This window comes from Pleurodeles waltl, chromosome 12, assembly GCF_031143425.1.
Source record: "Pleurodeles waltl isolate 20211129_DDA chromosome 12, aPleWal1.hap1.20221129, whole genome shotgun sequence".
NCBI lineage: Eukaryota > Metazoa > Chordata > Amphibia > Caudata > Salamandridae > Pleurodeles > Pleurodeles waltl.
Window position 1 is genome coordinate 82,422,255 of NC_090451.1, and position 21,766 is coordinate 82,444,020.

General features: G+C 44.1%; 1 protein-coding gene across 1 annotated transcript in view; it reads right to left on the reverse strand.

Annotated features, from left to right (window-relative positions):
• Positions 1-21,766, reverse strand: part of LINGO3 (leucine rich repeat and Ig domain containing 3) — a 124,573-nt gene that overhangs the window by 23,286 nt on the left and 79,521 nt on the right. Inside the window, exon 3 of the mRNA XM_069217312.1 lies at positions 13,756-13,857. The gene's annotated coding sequence lies outside the window, so the exon portion shown is untranslated. The remainder of the gene's footprint in view (positions 1-13,755; positions 13,858-21,766) is intronic.

Below are 21,766 nucleotides of genomic sequence, written 5' to 3' on the forward strand. Positions count from 1 at the left end.
AGGTGATATTACATGTCAGAATCTTAAAGATCCCGCTGATGTCACTCTCATCCTCGGTCGCCACTGCTTTGACGCCCACAGGGTGAAAACTGGGACTACTCCCATGTAAGAAGCAACTGTACCCCATGGATCAGCACCATCAGGACCCCACATTATCAGTGCCATTACTGACCTCAAGGCACGAATAATACACACCTGTCCTAGCAGGAGGACTTCTACTGAAAAAAACTGATCAGCACTGGCAAGACCAATAGTTTGGCCTTTGTAAAGTGAATGCCAAGCGATCAGCTTTGCCAATGCGTGTTTGTAAATCACTGTTAAAAAATGAAAGCAAAAGAAAAAACATTTAAAAATACCTGAGGACAAGCAAAACTATCCTAAAGTATTTTTAAACTTTGCACTGAAGTCAATCGGTTTCACTCTTTAGAAATGTCATATTATTTCACAAATATTTTTCACACAAGACACTCTCTGGAGTATTTCAGAGGGCTGCTGCTCTAGATCCTGGTTCCGGTAATGTTAGCCTTAATATTAGAGAAATCAACAGTAAAACCGGCCCATCTGGCCATAGAACAGGCCCACAAACTGATACAAGCCAGCCAATGGACCGATCTGTGAGACCAGATCGGGCACAGACTTATTGCCCTATTGACCAGTCTGACCCTGGAGCTGGGTGGTCCCAGAGAAGCCAAAAGCTGGTTGTTATATGGAAGACTAAACATTGTGGATGCTCATAAACATTTCCAGGGCCCGCCTACATGCAAATACATATGTAAAGTTGTGTTTTTGGGGTATAAAATGAGAAAATTTAAGATTGGATGGCTAACGAAAAGACAATTTGCATGTATCCCCTGCCCTATTGCGAAAAGGGTGCTTCCCTGTTGGCAAAGTCCAACTATGGTCCGCCAATGGGGGTCACTCCCCTGCCGGGGTGCTAATGCTGCCATTGGTCACACTGACCGCTCAGTTCAAACAAGTCAGTTTGCTGCCTCCGGGCAAGCCTGACGTAAACCATGGCGGTCTTGCACGGCACCACCCAAAAGCATGTTTGGCTTACTGCAAGAAAACTCCCAGTATATCAGGAACACTTCTAATGTGGGCACTGGACATATACCCCCAGTTCATGGCACGTTTCAGGTACCTGCATTAAAGGACGAGAATTCCTCTATCCTGCGCAGGCAGGTGAAACAGCTGTACATAGTTTCCCCTGAACCTGGTCCACATTGGCTTGACGGCAGGGACCCCGGCGGGCAAACCCACTTCCTTCATTGAATGGGTTGGCCCCATGTCACTAGTGCCGTACTGGGGACATCTGTTTCACTGTGGGCCAGGTGGCCTGTTCAGACCTCAGAATGAACCCTTGAAAAACTATTCTGTAAAGAGACATTTTGAGACCAAATGAGGGATCCCAATCTATATAAAATCTATATTTTATATAGGTTTAGTATTTGAATAATGAGCAGATCTGCACACCTGGAAGAGCAGATTATCTCAAATAGGGCCTGATTTAAAGGTTGGCGGACGAGAGTAAAGGCAGTCAATGAATTGGGCGCATAGGGTTCTCCACTGCAGCTGCAAGACGAGTCAGTGCATTTATACCTGCAGACAAATTCCACTAAGATTATAAAACTTTCACCATTCTGCCCGGTCTCTTGAGTTAGCTACGAGCATGTGCAGAATAGCGAGCTAGCTTGGAGCTAATCCTTTCCGCTGACGATCCTATTACAGATTCGGCTACAGGATCTAACAGGCCCATAAGACCTGCAGGGAACATTTTATTGCTGTGGTGGAGGGATTATCTACTAAAAATATTTTCAATCCTCATCCCGGCACAGTTTTTTTTTTTAATGTTCAGAGAAACCCAACGAAAGCTGAATATAAGTAGGGGTTGGCGGAATACCATTTATGCTTTTACACTACTGCAACCGATGGAAATTAAACTGCTATTCTTTTTTTAGGCCAAAAATTGTGATTTGCTTTACATTTGGCCATCTGTCAGCACTGCATTTGGAGATCAGTGGATCTTCTTACCCCGGGGATTAATTTGTGACAGAAAAGCAGATCAAGAGAATGTGAGGTTTCAGGAAAAGGATACATTTCACACTTAGCTCTGTGGGCGGTGTTATGACCTCAAAGCTTAAATCTCCGCCTCTTAAAAGGCAACCCTAAACAGGAAGAAGAAGCAAAGAGGGCTGGGGGTTTGTGGGGAATCATTCTGTGATACCTGGCTGCAGCGGCCAAACCAATCCTGGAGTTGTTCCTTGAGCCGGGCTAGCTGTTTAGCCTTGCACAGTCACCTGGGCAGTATCTCTTCAGCCATGTGTAGTCACCCAGGAAGTACCTCTTTGGTCATATGCCTCACGCAGCAGGTTGTCCTTCAGCCATGTGCAGTCACCAAGGAAGTAGCTCTTTAGCCTTGCACAGTCACCTAGGAAGTACCTCTTTGGTCATATGCCTCACGCAGCAGGTTGTCCTTCAGCCATGTGCAGTCACCAAGGAAGTAGCTCTTTAGCCTTGCACAGTCACCCAGGAAGTACCTCTTTGGTCATATGCCTCACGCAGCAGGTTGTCCTTCAGCCATGTGCAGTCACCAAGGACGTAGCCCTTTAGATGTGTGCAGTCATACAATAAGTATCTCTTAAGCCATGCATGCTCACTCAGTAAGTTCCTCCTCAGTCATGCACAGAAATCCCTTGAGATAGCTTTTTAGCTGTGCAGAGTCACACAGGAAGTAGATCTTTAGCCATATGCAGTCACACAGGAAGTAGATCTTTAGCCATATGCAGTCACACAGGAAGTAGATCTTTAGTCACATAAAGTTACCCAGGTGGTGGAATGTGCTGCTCTCTGCAGTCGGAAGCCTGGAAGATCCACCGCCATTGGGAAGGTAAGTTATGTGATGATGGAGTCAAGCTTTATGTCTGACCAGCATTCAGAAAATGTGGGATTAAGTGAGGATTCATTAGTGATGTGGGAAATGAATGCAGGTCCACCGAAGTGCAGAAGTTCACTGAGCAGGGGAATTAACCAGATGTCATTGTATTGCATCACAACAATGAAACAGTGAGTGACTAGTGCCCTATGAAAGTCTGTAACTCAAGACTAGTGGTGGGAGGAATGAGTGAGGCTGCATTTGAGGAGGCCCCTTATGTGATAAAGTAATGAGACCATTAAAGTGGACACCAGAGTGACATGGAAAATGAGGAAGACCTCACTCAGCTGGAAGAAGTCACTGAGGTGGAGAATAAGTCAGATGTTACTGATCCTTCCAATGGCAATGGACATGGAAACACACCAGATCATGTTGTAAAGTCTAATGGCAATGAAGTTGGGGATGTGCCAGAGGTTACTGAACCTTATAGTGGCAATGACAATGTGAACGCCTATATGTGACCGAAGCCTCTTTAGAAAATGACAATGGAACCAGCAAAATATTATTGTAACTTGTAATGGCAATGAAGAAGAGGAGGATCCAGATGTTGCTGAAACTTTTAAAGGCAATGACTTCACACTCAGCCAGATGTTTTTTAATGTTATAGTGGCAGTGATGAGGTGAAAGTCCCCAGTGTTACTGAAGCTGCTCTAGGCAGTGACAGGCAATGGTCAGTTATTATTGTACCGTGTAATGGCAATCAAGCAGGGTCTTGAGCCAGATGTTGATGATTCAAACGGCAGTGGTGTGAACAATGAGCCAGAAGGTATCGACCCTTATAGTGGCAATGTTGAGATGATTGAGCCAGATGTTATTAAAGCTTCTATTCGGAATGACAGGAGAAACAGATCTTATTGTAATTTGTAATGGCAATTTAGTAGGTATAATCCAGATGTTGAGGATTCTAATGTCAGTTGTGTGCACAATGAACCAGGTGTTATTGACCCTTCTTGTAGCAATGGTGGGGTGCAAGAGTCAAATATTCTTCTAGCTTATAATGGCAATGATTTTTAGACTGAGTCTGTTGTTACTAGACCTTATAATGGCAAAGGCATGGGAAATTGGTCATATGATAGGGGTCTACGAATAGGATTGACTTTGGGAACAAACCAAATGCGGTCAACCCCTACAGTGGCAATCAGCCAGATGTTTTTGAGCTTACAGAGGTTTGGAATAAGCTGGATAACCTAATCAAGGGTGCAACATGCTGAACGAGAGAGCTGGTAGAGGAGTTACTAGGGGCAATGGGTTTTTTGGACTAATTGGTCGTCCCGTAAGGGCGACCGTCAAAGCCTTTGACATGTGGAATGACAAAAACGATGGGAAGATTATGCATCTGCTGTGCACAGTAGTGGAACGAGTGATGTTCCAATGAAATGTGATGTTCATGACTTGAGCAAGAACTGAGTTCTTACTAGATCACCCAAGTGCCAGTGAGGGGTAATGAAGCAGAAACCCCATGAGGGGGAGATTCACTATTTGGTTGTAGTCCTTTGGTGGTTGAGTGAATCTAGCAGTGCACGCTCTTCTGTTTTGCTGTATGTAGCCTGGGAGACCCTGTGCTGGTGCGCACATCTGGCTGTGGGATGCATTTCCAAGCAACCAGACTCCAATAAGATGCGTTGATGCACTCCCGACCTAACAACGTACCGTGATTGAATCTCATCCTCGACACCGATGAAGGAACATAGGAGTGAGTGAGACTCCACTGCGGCATAGGAGGCACATGTGATAGGCAGATTCATAATCCAGTACAGCACAAGGTCTGTCACATGAGAATGAGTGTCATTCCATTGGAGGAGATGGGCCAGAGCCATGGGAATGAGTACGATTTCCTGCAGCACATGGGTTGGACGAGCAGCAATACGTGAGCCGTTCTGAGGTGTAATGACTCTAATTGATATGCAAATGAGTGAGATCTTGCCGGAGTATATGAGGTCAGTGATGTGTGAATGAGCGAGCGAGCGAGAAATCACTGGAGTTTATGAGTGATGTGAGAAAAGGTGAGGCCTTGCAGGAGTTTATGAGTTCAGTGAGGTGGGAATGAGTGAGACCTCAATAGAGGATAGAATTTATTTAATTCCCCATAAACAAACTGGTGTGAATGCATGGAAGGGTTATCTTAAATACACAAAACTAATCTCAATAGCTAACAATAACCAATAATATTGGACTAACCACTAATCTTGGGTTCCGGAGAAGAGTGCTGACCGGAGTAAAGCGCTTCAAAGCCTCGTCAGGGGTAGTAAGTGCAATATAAATGCAGTTACGTTTCCAATATGAAGTCAGGAGGTGAGAATGGGTGAGGCTCCCCTGGACTATATGAATCCAGTATTATCAGAAGCCTACGAAGCCCAGATGTGAAAACGGTTGGTACTCCACAAACAAGCCTGGGACAGCTTTGTGAGACAGAAATGCGTTCCGGCCTCTGCTTATAAAGACATCCAGTTTCCGATGCTAGGCGCTGTGAAAAGCCTTGAACAGAAGAGGCGAGTCAACTGGAAAGAGTTGTCCCCAGGGCTGTCTTCACAGCCAAGGGCTCTGCATGGCAGCGGCTGAGGAGAGGAGCCGGGGAGTGACCTGTCAAGCAGCTATCTGGTGCTGGAGGCACAACATGGCCGGTAGGGCCGGGGCCGACAGACGCCTGGGGGACTCGAGGGATGTGTCACACCCTCCAGAGGTGGCCCCCGCTGTCTAATGTATTCAGAGTCCTGACAACCTTCCCTGGTGAAGCATAGCCGGAACCACTGGAATTATGAGGCCAAGGAAGACCAAATTATGCGGCATGGTTTACTATGCGGCATGGTTGGCTAAATTATGCAGCAATAAAGTCAAATTATGTGGCGTAATGCAGCACATTTTCTGATAGCATTGCTTTATTATTTTTTGTTCTTACCACATGCTAAAACTCTCTGGGCATAGATTTAGGCCTACATTACGACATTGGCGGGAAGTACAGCCGTCTGCCAAATTATGACCACAGCTGGATTTCCGCCACACGAAGGGCGGAAATCCGGCTGTGGCCATGCTGCCAGATGGCGTTAAGGTGACGCTGCTACCACCAGCAGCGCCACGCCAGTAGACCGCCACCAGCCATATTATGAAAAATAATACAGCCTGGCCGTGTTCTGCTTGCGGTAGTTGTTGGCGGTAGCAGCGAACTGTCCCATCCCCTGCCGGAAGACCCCCTGGATTCATGTAAGTTGGGTTTCTGACAGAGGGAGAGGAGTGGGAGCTGTTGTGTGTGTGGGTATGTGGGGGTGTGTGCATGAGTGTGTGCGTGAATGCGAATGTATGAGTTGTGTTGTTTGCGTGCTGGAATGCATGTGTGAGAATGCGTGTAAGTATGGATATGTGAATGCGTGTCTGCGTGTCAGTGTGAATGTGGTGCGGATCTGTGCATGAATGAATGGATGCATGCATGTATGAATGCGTGTATGCCTGGGTGAGTGGGTGTGTGTATGCATGGTGTGTGTCTGCATGCGTGTGTGTAGGGGGGTCGTGGGGAATTGCAAGCGGGGAGCGTGGATGGAGGGGGGCATTTGGGGAGTTCCGATCAGTGACAGAGAAAGAATTCCCTGTCACTGATAGGTCCTACCGCCATGGTTTTCGTGGCGTTGCAGTAGGCAGGGTCAAAATGCCTGAGGCAGTACAATAGTGGCTACCGGGCTGGAGATTCTTATCTCCAGCCTGGCGGCTGCTACCGCCATAGTGGTCGGAGTGGTACATTGGTGGGTTGGCTTCAGCCATAATGTGGCGGTATGTACCGCCAGCCTGTTGGTTGTACCACCGCCACATTACCACCGACCACCGGGGTCAAAATGTCCCCCTTAATCTCTTTAGTATCAGTTTAAGAACAAAATACAGTAAGAAATAACTGAAATTAACAATTAACTTTGGTAAAGTGTCATCTACTATGATTAAACACGTATTGCCTAATTTTTTGTAATTTTTATTTGATTACCCAGCCAAATTCTTTTGTTAAAATCTGCAGATTATCACGACGGATCAACTGGCAAATGTAGAAAACCATAATTAAGCAGAAAGGGTAGTAAGCGCTAAATAAAGCATCCCAACGGACGGACCTGAGCATACCTTGACCTGTTCAGCAGAGCCAGCCTTTGCTAAGATATCACCCTGGACGTGGGCGGAGAGAAATTTGGTGCCCTAGCTGATGGCAGTAAAATAAATGAGGAAGCAGGGGTTCCTTTTTAGATTGAGCGCGCAAGTGCTTTTCGACCTGTTTTAAGTATTCTGTGGGCTTTTAAGCACGCCCATCTCGCACGCATCATTTTCACTCATTCCTTGGCTTGCCTTTCAAAATTCCCTTGATGTCATTGGTAAGTGCTTTACATTTGTCCCGCCTTGGGGCAGTTTTGCTACCGCCTTGCAGACTGGCCCTGTTACATGGATTATTGCACAATTGCCAATATACTTCAGCGTGGGCAAACTATTTTTTTCTTTTGTCTCTCCCCTTTGTGCTCCATGGTAGCCATGGCACTCATAGTGTAGAACAGCACGAACTCCATTGGTGGTATTGAAGCGCTGGTCACATTGTTCACACTGTTGCCTAATCAGAGTAATTTCTTTTAGCTCTCCCCTTTACGCTACATAGCTTTCACAAGAACACTTGTAATTGATAAATGCTTTATGTAAAAAACACAGAAATCCTCAAAGCACTTTCCTGACACAGCAGGAGAGCCGATACTACAATATTCACTGCACTCGGGAAACTCGCCCCATAATGCTTTGCAGGGCATTAATTTTAGAAAACATTTTTGCTCATAACTGTAACTGTGGTAGTCTTAGGACAATGTGACTGTGAAAGCTGAATTAATCACTAACAAATTTGCATTTATTATTTAGTTATTAATTTACATGAATTAGGCTAACATAGAAAATAATGTGTGTCTTGGGAAATGTGCTCACTTGAGTGGCCAACATCACGTGTGTAATATTTACTAATGAATTCACAGTTATAGTTAATTAATATGTATGTGTAGAATAAAACGTTCACGACAACGTGCTCTTTCTGTCTACATCATCTTTGGGCCCCCACACTAGGTTAGTGGGGACCCCAAAATAATAACCCCTCCCACCATAGTATTTTTGTAATCTCTCTCATGGCTAGAACTTTATATTTTACAGTTGGGAGTAGTTTGTGTTTTAAGGGCCTTGTTTGTAATATCATTGCAATAGGCCTTTCATGTTGTTATGCCCTCTAGGGGATCACTATATGGTTACATGACTATGTTTTTCGCAAATGCTATTTTCATCGTGGTGTTCTTAGGGGCTGTTCTAAGCATTACAGTCAACATATCAACATAGTATAATATTCGAGGCACAGAAACTCACCCCATAATGCTTTGCAGGGCATTACCTTTACAAAACATTTGTGCTCATATGGTCCTAGGACAATGGGACCACCTTCAAAACAATCACCACAACGTGCTTTCTTTCTACATCATCTCTGGGTCCCCACACTAGGTTAGTGGGGACCCCAAAATGATAACCTCTCACACCATTCTGTGTCTTTTTAAGTTCTTTCATGGCTGGAACTTTTGTTTTGTAGCTGGCAGTAATTTTTTTTAAAGGACTTTGCTTGTTAAATCATTGCAGTAGGACTGTTAGCCTCCAAAATGTCTAATGCACTACACCCTCTAGTGCCAAAAAATATATGTTTACACTGCATTACGTTCTGCCATTCTCCTTTCATGTGGTTAAGCCCTCTAGGGAGCTAACAATATGGTTACATGAACATTATTCTTACAAGTGCTATTTTTATTGTGGTGTTCTCTAGGGGCTGTTCTGAGCATTATAGTCAACATACTACAATAATCACAGGCACGAAAACTCTCCCATTAATGCTTTGCAGGGCATTACCTTTACAAAACATGTTTGCTCATAACTCAGCATGTGGTGGTCCTAGAACAAAGGGGCCATCTTCCAAATGTTCACTACAATGTGCAATTTCTGCAAACATCATATCTGGGTCCCCACACTAGGTTAGTGGGGAACCCAAAATAATAACCTCTCCCACCATTCAGTGTCTTTTTAAGCACTCTCATGGTTGTCACTTTTGTTATACGGCTGGGAGTAGTTTGTGTTTTAAAGGGCTTGTTTGTAACTTCATTGAAGTAGGCCTGCCAGCCCTAAAAACGTGTAATGTGCTATGCCCTCTAGGAGCTAAATATATGGTTACAGTGCATTACTTTGTGACATTACCTTTTCATGTGGTTATGCTCTCTAGGGGCTAACTAAATGGTTACATAACCATGTTTCTGACAAATGCTGTTTTCATTGTGGTGCCCTCTAGGGGCTGTTCTGAGCACTATGACCATGATTCAGGCCGACTTAACATCCTTATTACATTATGACTGTCTGAACACTCTTGACATGTTTGGGTCACCCTTTCTAGTTTACTTCTCTTGTTACTCCTCCGTGGCTATCTTGCATCTTGTTTTTTAGGAATTGTGTTTACCAGCCAGCAACTCTGATGGTGTGGTGATGAAAGTGATATTCTATTGCAATTAGCATGGCAGATTTAAATTAGGTTGCTAAATGGCAACATTTTCATTTTTTTTTTGGCTTCAGATAGAGAAAGAACTTAAATTGAAGCGCTTTAGTTATATGTAGAGCCCCTGGAATTACGGGGCAGGAAAATACCAAATTATGAGGCAGGGGTGACCAATTTATGTGGCAAGAAAAGTCCAGTTATGAATTTCCAACACCAATAGCTCCAACTCAAGCAAAAGCAAGACATTTTGCTTTGCAAATGTTTGTTCAGTTCACTGGTCAGTACCTGAAGGAGCATACACTGGCCCTGAACACAAATGTCCCCAGACCTCCTTCAGCTCACTTAAATCACAGATAGCTTAGCTGCCTCACGCACATGATGGTTTTGTTGATGTATGTCAGCAGGGGTCAGAGGGTGAAGGGAGAGCAAATAAGGGGCTAAAGGAGCGTTAAAAACATCACCCGCAGTATGATAATGAAAGACTAAACCACTTTAAACTGGCAAATCAGACAGAAACGAACAGGCAGGGACAAGAAAAAGGCTGGGGCAAGAGGAGAAGAGCGCTGCTGTTGGCATAACCTTAATTTACACACCTCTATGCGCTCCTCAGAATATTGCGCCCTGGGCCCGGCTCGCCCATGCTATCCAGCCTGTATTACAAGGGTTAGAGGCCTCAAAACAAGCAGACAATAGGAATGTCATTTACCTCAATGGATTGTGCCCTGAAGACGTCTGTTTCTGGGGGCCTGGATCGAAAACTACATGTGGGGCTCCATGTCTTCAGATTATGTCAGGTGGCACAAACACCTAATCCAAAGTATTAAAAAAAATCCTCCAGGGAAAGAGAAAATAAGGCAGGTGCAGTCTGTGGTGCCACCTAGTGGCGGTCTCATCATTAATACATTTTACAGAAAAAACAGGCTTGCTTTATAAATCTATAAACATATTTTGCAGCAGTAGCATGGGGACCTGCAATATTACGACCTTGTGGCATAGTGTAACCTTATCCCTCTGTCTTGTGATGTCCTGCCTAGCATAACCCTGAGACAACCTCGGGCTGCCTGTTCATTCACACTTCTTTGTCATCCCATACACTTGGTTGTCAGTGCAAACATTGATCCACCAGACTCCTCAGTAGAGTGCTGGGTTGAAGTTGACTTTTTTTTCTAAAATAAAATATAACCATGCCAACTGTGGTGGCTCAGAGCTGGCACTTGTTCCAAGAACCCTTCCCCTCTAATGTTTGCAATCTGCAGTGAAGTTGATGTAATCTATTCCTCATGCCTTTATGCATAGTGGCAACCAGCACCCAGGGGTGGTCGGTCTATAAGAAAACTGGGACACTTCCTGTTAGATATGATTCTTTTTAAAGGCTTGTAGAGCTCAGACAAAGTCAGCCATAAGTGAGGCCCAACCTGACGTGCGAAAGACTTCGCATAAGCCCCTACCTGCCTACAGGGCTGGCTATGGCACTGGAGGTAATATTTTTTGCCGCCCCCCATCCCCTCTTTCACATACATTTAATTTTTTTTTAATTGCTGGTTAAGGCTGGCTTTACTAATCCACTCAGCTATCCACATAAAATACAGATCCGTTCTTTGCAGCAGGCATATTCACCATCTGTGTTACTTTAATGGCGATTCAAAAGTGCCACTAGACAAAAATCTGATCTCTCTTCCTAGTAGGAACATTAATCACAAGAGTTAGCTTGACATTTTTATTGCTGCCTGAAAGCTGGACACACAAGGAACTCTGCAGCAGGTGCTTTTTTAATTGTAAGTTATTGCTAAACACAGCGCTCCCCCTGAGGTCAGTGCCCCTCCTCTGTGTCAGCACCCAGTGCAGCCGCACTAGTTGCACTGCTCTAAAGCCGGCCCTGCCTGTCTGTCAATATCACCAGGTCTGCTGCGAAACTGAAGTTAGGACATTGCGCTGCCCAGCGTAAAGCACTTCAACGCCTCATCAGGGGTAGTAAGTGCTATATAAATGCAATTACAATTGCAATATTCCCCAAAAATTCTGAAAGTATCCCCGAGGCAGGAATGCTCAGTAATGGTGTCGAATGGTTAAGGCGGAGGCAGTGAAATGCATCCTTCCCTTGTGAGTAATGAAGGAGAGACATTCCCTAGGACGGAACATTTGTAATCTTCTGACAGCAGGGAGAGAAGCGTGGTAGATTAATCTGTCAGAGAGCAGCTAGTTCCTCAGCTCGTCAAAGCGCGCTGAGAGCAGATTTGTGCTATCCATGTGCTCTCCGCAAGCTGATCTGGCCAACAAACAGGAGCGGCGCCATCTTGGACTGTGCAGAGAGGGTTGGTGCATCTCTGATCCTATAATGCCCTCGAGGTCTGAAATCATAATTGATATTTTTGGTAGCGTGTACATCACTGGGCAAAGTAATACCTAGAAGATTTGGTACTGAAAAGCACTGAGTTGGACAGGGTTAGACCTTGAGTGAGCATTAATGCCGAAACCTACTTTCCCCAAACTGTACATCCCAGAAAACATCTCCAAGTTGTAAAATGAACACAAAGCAAGTTACTTTCTGTGAGTTTGAATCCTCATGTTTGAGGATCTTCCACCTGGAGATCTGGGAAAACATTCGATTTTTCTAGTTCTTTCGTTAGAGTACATGAAGAAATGTGCTTTTATGTGGAAGGAAGGGAAAGAGCATAGGAGAAATGCAAAATAATTAGAAGATTGCATTAAAAATTACAAAAAAATGCCCCACATCCCAAATCTTATGTGCTTGTGGATATTTGGAGGGACATGTATTATGCACTGGAAGAACTAGAGTAGGTTATCTAAAGTAGACTATCTGGAATACAGTAGGAGACTGTGAGACAGGAAAGGACCATAGAGTGAGAAAATAACAAGAAGTGATTCTGGGACAGGAGAAGATGTTAAGATGGGAGAACATTCTGGGACAGAGACTCTGGGGAGAAAGAAGCACTTGGGACGCAAGGAGAAATACAGTGTCAGGGTCCATTAGTATAAGGTTAACTGTCCGTTACACTATGGTTAGAATAGTACGTCAAAATCGCAATGAAGTGTGAATTTCTGGGGTTACAAATTTGGAAATGAGCTTCAAGCTCCTATTTTTGGACTCAGTCCCAAATTAACTTCAAAAGCAGGACTTCAAATTCAGGATTGGGAACTTTGTTATTAATGTACATTGACAACCGCAGACCCCTTCACCCTCCAAGCCCTCTATATATCGGTGTCTCTAAATTTTGCACTGTCCACAGTTTTGCAGGAATGTACTTGCAAAAGATCTGCCTTCCTTTTCTTTCTCTAGAAAACATGGAAGAAAGATTCATCCCTCATCTGCAGTGATGCCCTGAAAGGTGAAGGAACATAGATACAATCCTATTTTCTTAGCAGAGCATCATCGATTTCAATATCAGGACTTTGGGTCAATCTGTAAGGCTGAGATTATGTGTCAGATCAATTCTGATTCCAATATGCCTCTATTATCATTTGTTTTAATTGTTATAGTAGAACTGGATCCAAAGAAGTCTCACACTCATCCCTAAGGCTTTTGAAACTCAGAGAAAGCAACTGGCATAGCCCTTAAGAGACAAGTGAGGTGAAGTCAGATACGTTGTCCAGGACCGGAGCAAGGATTTCTACAGCTATAGGAGAAATGACATATTCATGCCACTCTCTCCCTGGCAACAAGGCCACAGTACTTGCTTTTAGAGACAATTGATTATCCTCTGCTGATGACATCCTAGGTAGCTTACAAGTAGGGCTTGTCCTACAATCAACACCATACCTAACACCAGAACCACCTGAACATCAAGTCATCTGCAGAAGATGACATAGAAGCATTAGATATAATGCCAACCAAGGGGTATTCACTTACAATATTTGGTGGTCCCCAAAAAAGGACTCAATTTAAAGTAGTAGGCGTTCCTTTCGAATATCGAAGATGGAATATTAGGGTATAGAAATATCAAGAACAAAATATCGAAAGGTAAGTAGAGGTATAGGTACCACAATGTGGTGATGTGGAGTTAGGAAGAGTAATTCTTTACTTCCTCTATTTGCACCCACCTTCCAATATTTTGGTTCTCAATGTTTTTTCCATACTTTTTTCATAACATGATATTTCCATCTTCGATTATCAGTAGTATAATCAGAGAAGCTGAAAGAGAACACGCATAGCATGTTACAAAGTCCTTATATGTGAATATATACCGCATCCCTGATGCTGACCATCAATGTGATACCTATAAGAAATCCTTGTCAATCAGAGGATTTTCCATGTCTCCCTTAGCCCAGTGCGCGGCTTGGCTCTTACCGTCCTACAGCGGTGTAGAGGATCCCACATTTGGGTGCAGAGAGATGGCTTGAAGAACAACAGGATCGGTAACGTGGTCTTCATTCACCTAACAGACGGTCCCTAGAGGAAAAACCAGAAGAAAAAGTTCACAAATATAGTCTGATTTTTGTCTTTATTATTAGCTTAAAACACACCATTTCTCCTTGTGGATATATAATCAGCTGTATATTGTTAATCATAAGCAAACCAAAGCATATTTACCTAGATATTCCCTTTAAAGAATTACACAATGAATGAATAAAATGCAGCTTTAACATAAATATATCTGTGTATGTATATATTTTCATTAAATTTTTTGGAAAACAAGAGTTTAGCAAGACAGAAGCTTTCTCTAGACCAGATCTAAAAGTAAGGCTTAGTGGGACTCCATGAGACTCCTAATTCCTGTAGGTCTGTGGGTGTCCCTGAACTAGGTCAGGTTATGGTTGAAAGAGGTTAGTTCAGTCAAGTGTGATTTAAGAATATATGCTCTCTTACCATAAGTCAAACTGTTGCTATGACATTATTGCTGTTTGATGGCAAAGTAACCTGAACGTCTAAGTTCTGATATAATAAGGATGTCTTTATGTTACTCAGACATCATGAAATGTAATGTTACCCAGTGCTTAATTTATAAAAATATATTTTCCAGGGCCTAAGGGATCACTAAGGATGCAACGGCAGCTTGAACTACCCACTTCCCCTGCCAATCCTGCAGAATGCTAATACCAATGCTCTGAACACACGGTTATTATTTTTTTGTGCATATTCCATTGCTAAAATGATGTGCTTTGCTGAAATTACACGTACAGGGCCACCGTGTGGTGGACTGTCATAAAAAGTGCCAGTGGAAGAAAGATAGCAAACACCAGCACAAATTGAGCACTGATTAATACCATTTGTAGCATTATCAAAGATAAAATCAGCTAACATTCAGCTTCTTCGAGAGTCTTTTCTTACAGCCAAACCTGCTCAGATCTGTCGTACAGTACGGAGTACGTACTGAATCTTTGCCACTCTCTACATTTCCCCAAACGGTGACGCCCTGCAGAAAAATGAACCGTGTGTTGGTTGTGATACACAATAGAATATTATGCACCCACATACAGGATGGGTTGTCTTGGTCCGAGCTTTCCAGATACACAGTTTTTGAGGGTGCTCCTTGTCTAACGCTGTGCAAAGCCATGGTCATGGTGGATGATGTTGGATGGCAGAACTGTAGTCAGAACTACTAGAATTGTGTGATTGAGTGGCAGTGGCATTTTCTTAATTATTTTCGATGCCAAATAATGTATCATGAAGCATAATTGACAGGTTTTACCAAAAATGTTTCTAGCTTAAATAGATCAAAAGTTAATAAAAATGAAGCTGCGTGGGTTGCAGTGCAGTGAAAGGTCTTTCTCAAATGCTGACTGGTTACTTTCAGTTGCTTATTGCTGTACCTGGGCGTTAAACTGGTACTAATAGGAGGAAACCTTTGCCCAGGCAGTGTTAACATATGTTAAAATAATGCAGTAATACTATCACAAAATGGGCCACATTATGCTAAATAATTTTCCTTTTCTTGTCATATGATTTGGTTAAGTCTGTCGCATAGTTTGTCGTCCATTGTTGCATAATTCCAGTGGCCCTGACTGTTCTTTTATATTTGGGCACACTTGGTTTAACAAAGGCCAGAGCATGGTTCTTTCCCAGGTTATCAGCTAGGGCAGGGTTAAGGTGGAACATGACGGCACCCAGGGTACAGGCAGGAGAATGACAACTAAGAAGGCGACACAAAAATGCAAAGTCATAACTTCGTGGTTGTCCATGAATATTTCCCCATACCCCATTTACATGTAAATTTACTCATGACATGGAATGGGATAGGAGTGTAAATGAAAACTAAAACTGCCCTAACACCTTCATTTGTTCAGGGGTATATGTAGCCAGAAATGTATGCACTAGCAATATTATTTGACCGGTGGAGGAAATAAACATTACATGTGTTAACTAATATGCCTAGACTATGCAGGGACTGAGCACTGTAGGCAGTAGTAGGATTTTGTTTCTGCTGTAGGGAAGGGCCTTGCAGGCCACTGCATGAACCCACTCACCTCACAAGGGGTGCACCCCCTTATTACGAGCTCTGAGATACCCCCATACTCGAGATGTCCCGGATCTTTAAGACGACCATCACTATAGCTATCCCCATCCTGCCCATAGCGCTCCACTTCCGCTGCCACCCGTACACGAGAAGTACCCGCAGACCAATCCCAGAAGGCTTTGAGCACCCTGCAGCTCAATTTTCCTGGAACTGAGCAGCCCCAGGCTGCCACCTGGGCCCTCCGCCTGCCCACCTGGAAGCGATCAGGCCTCGGATGCTCCACAGAACCCCTGTCCCCATCTCTGACCAGGGCTGTCACAAGAGGGGAGCAGCTAGAGCTGTTTTCCCCAGGCCTCTCTCTAACGTCTTTATAATTGGCGACTTCTGACGCATCCAGTTGTAGATTATAAAGAAAAGATGTCAGAACTCGACTATTATAAGTTATCAGGGGCGTAGCTTGGTTAGTAAGATTGGGGAGGGGAGTGTGAGCTTCAAATTTCCCCAACAACGATGCTGGCATATCATGATAAAATAAATTGTATAAGCAGGGCATGAGGGGGCTTACAGGGCAGTGGAAAAGGAGAGCAGTGTGGATCAGGGTTACATAATAGACAGTGTGTTGTAAAATAACCAACAGTTTTAAAAAAAGGTCAACGCTGAGAAGAGAGATGGGAAAAGGGAGTGAGTGTGTGTTTTTTGTCTATGAGTGCATATAGAAATCGTAGGTGAAATCTCTGAAAGCACCTGCTCCCAACTATTTACTAGAGAATCTATTTATCAGGGGGTGTAACACCCCAACCCCACCCGAGCTAAGTTATTGCAGTTGATTTCTGATGTCACAATGCCTGCTACCAGAGAAGGCAGCTGAGATGAAAGGCAGATGGGGTCATGGAGCATAAATGAAAGAGCTGTTTAAAGAAACAAAAATTGAACTTGCCTTTATTTCTTCTGCTCTATTTTTATAGCTTAAACTAGGAAGCGGAGGGAACAGGTTTATTTTTTTGCACCCGTTCAATACAGAAAAGCTAGAATCTTTGTGCATTTTTCTACACATTCTGAGCTACTGCAGCTTTTTTTGTAAAAAAAAAGGAAACTGACTTGTACTGAAATATTTCCAATATCTGTTTGCAACAAATATCTAACATGTTTTTGATGTGCTTAATTTTGCCCTAGGGGTTTTATTTGTATTCTTCATGTTTGCAAACACTCTCCCTCTCTCATATGCAATAGCTATACACCAAAGTTGTAAGTGGCTTGTGAGAAAGGTGTTGGTGTGACCATGTATTATATGGGATAAAGTACCTCCTGGTGTACATGAGAAGGAGACTGCAAGTCACCCTGGAGTTCCATACCCTAATAAAGAAACTCAGCCTTCGGCTTGGTTCCTCTATATGGTTATGGAACTCCTTGGTGACTTGCAATATCTTTATAATGTACGGCAGGGGTACTTTATCCCATATATATTATAGATCACAAAAGCAGACATATGGAGACAGGCAACATCAGTTGTCAGTAGGTGGGGCCATATAGTGGGGCTGCTCTGAAGTGAGCCCTAGAATATTCTTCTTCTTTCAAAAGAGGTACTCATGTGACAGAGAGCTACCCTTTCCCCGAAATCTAAAATAACTCTAGTGACCCAGGCCTCACAAAAACCCTCTGACTGGCCTGTCCCTGCCCTTTCTTGTACCTGCGGAGGCCTGTCTTTCAAAGGTTTATGTTGCAGAATGTCCTTCTAAGGGGACATCTCAGAGCAGCATATTTGATAGTGCACTGGGCCGGCTGGGTTGAGCTACTTTGCTTCATGTGATGTTGTTTTGTGTAACAGCTGTAACAAAAAATGATGGCATGCCTTGCGGAATGTGGAGGGGGGTTCCAGAATATCCAATATCTCATTTATATCCATATTGTTTTTTAATGAATTACCCGAACCCCTGGAATGGTGGATCCCTCCTGCGTCACGCCCCGGGCTTGAGAAACAAAAGCTTTGCTTCCTCGCGAAGAGCTCAGAGGGGCTCCAATTATGTTCAGCAACATGCCCCCACCAAGACCCCACCCTAGCCATCCTGAGAGAGAGAGACCCCCCCGACCAGCTGGCTAGCCCTCCCCGCCCCTACCCTAACCCCAGGATATTAATAGCCACCCCACGAGAAGGCCTGGAAACAATGAGCAGGGGTGACACCACTCGTGCACACCTGCTGACACTAGTGAGTGACCATCACCCGTCAATCCACAGGGAACCCTGCACCGACCACCTCTCTGAATGAACCCTATGGTAGGGACTGCCCATGACGCGTCGGTCCAATTGTTAATACCATCTCTAATATTCCATAGAAATTAACTGTTGCCTGAGGACCAGTGGGGCTGGGTCCAGGGGGGTAGATATCAGTGGTGCAGAGCGTGCACTGCACCCGGGCCCAGCCTGCCCTGCACCGCTTCTTGCCATCCTTTTGTAAACACAAAGCCAGTCGGGCTGGCACTGGTAGTTTAGGTGGGGCTGGAGGGTATATGAATAATGGACATAGGATTGTTCAGACTCATTTTTAGTAGCTGGCTGGACTCAAGTCATTTTAAGGCCGCTACGTTTTCCCGTTTAATTATGGATATACTGCACTTACCAGCTAACCTCCAATTGCAGCAGAGTTTGCAGAGTTTGCAGAATTCAACAAAACAACGAGTCTACATCACAGAGATCAAAAGTTAGCAGGAAAAAGGCACCTTGTGTGATCCTGTGTGAGGGGAGACCCTCTGCTAAGGTTAGCTGGGTACCTTCTGGTTTCTGTTTGCTGGTTTTGGGTGTTGAGTTGGTACTAAAGTGATGAAAACATAACCAAGACAGCATTCATGGGTGTTAAAATGACAAAGTATTGAAATATTACCACAGAGTACGCCACATATTTTTTGGTACTTAATTTAGTAAACCCAGCTGCATGATTTAGGCCTCTTTTCCCGCATAATTCCAGAATCCCTGCACCAGGGCTTGGCTGCTGATTTGTATGACTTTAGATAGTTGTTTACATTGAAACTTGTTTCAGTTGCCCAAACAAAACCTTGAAATTCTGTATACTCAGGTCAGAGGAATGCTGGGAACTTTAGATCAGGGTCAATGGAATTATACAAATCCGTGGCTGCAGTGATTTTCGCATTAATATGTCTTTGCCGCATTTGCCACGCAACCCATCATCTGCTGCATAATCTACAGATTTTAACAAAAAAATAGATTTTAGCTCAAACCGAACAAAAGTTACAAAACATTGGTGACTGGGGTTCCTGCACACCAGAACGTGTTTCCCAAAGTTTGACTGTTTATCTTTAAGTTGCTTATTGCTGTATGTGGATGTTAAATTGTTGCTAATAAGGTGGATTATTTTCCCATATACTGCTACCAGGTGTAAAAATGACAAATTAATGAAGTGATACTATCACAAAATGTGCCTCTTTATGCTGTAAAATTTGCCTTTTCTTAGCGCATAATTTGTTCAACTCTGCCGCATAATTTGGTCCTCTGCTGTATAATTCCAGTGGTCGTGGCTTAGATGGACAAAAGGAGACAGAACCTAATCTGGCCCTGCAATGTTTTCTCAGTGTTAAAAGAGAGTTCTGCTGACCTGAAACAAATGCTGCCTCTGTTGGCCCCAAAGCATTTGGGGAAAAAAATTAACCTGAAGCCAGAACCAACCCTGAGTTGTTCCTGCTCTAGGCAAAAATACTTAAGAATGCCCATCACACCTCTCCCCAGAAGGGATGAACACACCCACCTGAGGAAATCAGAAAATTATTTAACTAACATATACTTTTCAATGTATGCAAGTTTTACATATTTTGTAAGTAATATGCAGGCTTGCCAGCCCTTTGAAAGTAAACATATCTCTACAGAAACCCTTATACTTGTAGTTCAAGATGTGTGGTACTAATGAGACACAAATTCACTCATGAAGAGATTGCTCTAGTACACTGTGCATGCTCAGTGTTGTGATGTATATTTCAAAAGCATCTGTTGTGAGAGGTACCTAAAAGACATGTGTGCGGTTTTACTAAGGTTCGGATCGGTTTCTATTGTATTAGAGCTTTGAGATGAACTCCCAAGCACTTACAATGATATGCGATCCGCAAAAGTAATAAGCAGTGTGAAACATACAAATCTGTTTACACATCATGTTCAGTTGTGGCCCACACGTATCTTTTTCGCACTTAAAATGAATAATTGTGTTTAGCAAAACGTTTGAAACCGAATGAAGACGTTCGAAACAAAATGGAAATATTTTCAAACAAACGCAGGGTACGCAGGTTAGCTGATTTAGAAAAAATATGAGTTTCACTACCACTCAGTAAATAACATAACTTGGTTGTATTTTTTTTTAAATGGTGCCGGTTTTTTGTGTTGAGCGATGGCTGCTGTATGTAACAGGTAATATTTACACCCCAATACCACACTTTAACTTTTACATTTATTTTGAGAAACAGACACTCTACCAATTAAAAAAAATCAAAATGGACAGGATTGATATCCAGGGACTGAAGGAGTTTTCTGCACCACGTTTCGAACTGCCTAAACCTAACAACGTTTGGGTGTGTAAGGTTTAGGTCCAGCTCTTTCCGGACATTCACAACATATTTATTTTTCCCTACAACTGTTCATCTTTGATGGCATTTCCTTCCCGCTGTGATTTCTAACAACCAATTCATTTTCCATACAGCTCAACGTCTTCATCGCCCTGCCACTACCTCCCAGAGACCTCTACTTCCGCCCCAGACACTCAATCACTTCCGTCGCGCGCGCCCTCCGTCCCCGCGGGCCCGAGTTCCGTGTCCTCACTTCCCCGTCGCCATGTTGTGTACACAAGATTGATTCCTGACAGTGTTGCCAGATTGGGCGATTTCCCGCACAAATGGGCGATATTTTTCCCATTTGTGCGGGAAAAAAAAAACAATTGCGGGAGCCTAATTGTTGGGCTATTATTAGCCCTGTGTGCGTAAAATTGTTTGTGGGGCGGCGGTGCCGGACATTCACTGCCCCAGGCCCCGCCCCGTGAGATAGGTGTCAGGTGACATCCTCCCCTGGACCCTCCCTGAGCCTGCCTGTGCGGCAGCGCGGGCTGCTGCTGCCTCTGTGTGACTGTGCGGCGCACACCGTCATGCGTGTGACAGTGTTCAGCTCATCATGTTGGGGCAAAGGGCCGTCAATCTAGTAGCGCGCGAAAGCGCTACAAATTGACGGCCCTGCCAAAACTTATTGGCTTGCCCCCGCGGCATTATTTAAAATGCCTGCGTGGGTGGGCACCGCATGCGAGCCGAGGAGCGAGCGAGTCAGTCAGTGAATGGCACACTGTTTACTCACTGGCTGCGCATGTGGTGGTGGTGTCTGGTGTGTGTGGCTCTTCTCTTTTTGAGCCCTGCCACGAGCATCAGCCTGCACAGGTGTGGTGGTGGTGCCCCTCCCCCCCCCTGGAAAAGTCTCTTTTGTTGTGCGCTTCAGCCTTGGACCCCGAATTAAAGCCAGCGCCCAGCCCCAGAGTGCGAGATTGGGGCCCGGTAGAGGGGAGACACCCCCCCTGGCCCCTTCCTGTTGTGTAGGTGCTACCTACGGCCCCTACCTACACTGACGTGCGGCCAGTTGGTGCGCAGCTGCGGAGGACAAGGTAAGTGTCCTTCAATTTGTGCCTTTGTGACTTGTTGAGAGTAGATGTATTCCTTATTTTTAATATTCAGGGGCTAATTGTGGATTGAGAGTGCATAGGATCTAAAGCATGGCAGGATTGAATAACAATGAGTGGCATAGCCAGTGCTTAATTTGTAAATAAAAACGTGCCGGTGTCCAAAGCTCTCCTCTTAAACATGCAGCTGCTGCAATTAAATGTGCAAACATGGAATACTAGGGCAGCGTAATCCTAAAGCCATGTTGCGCCT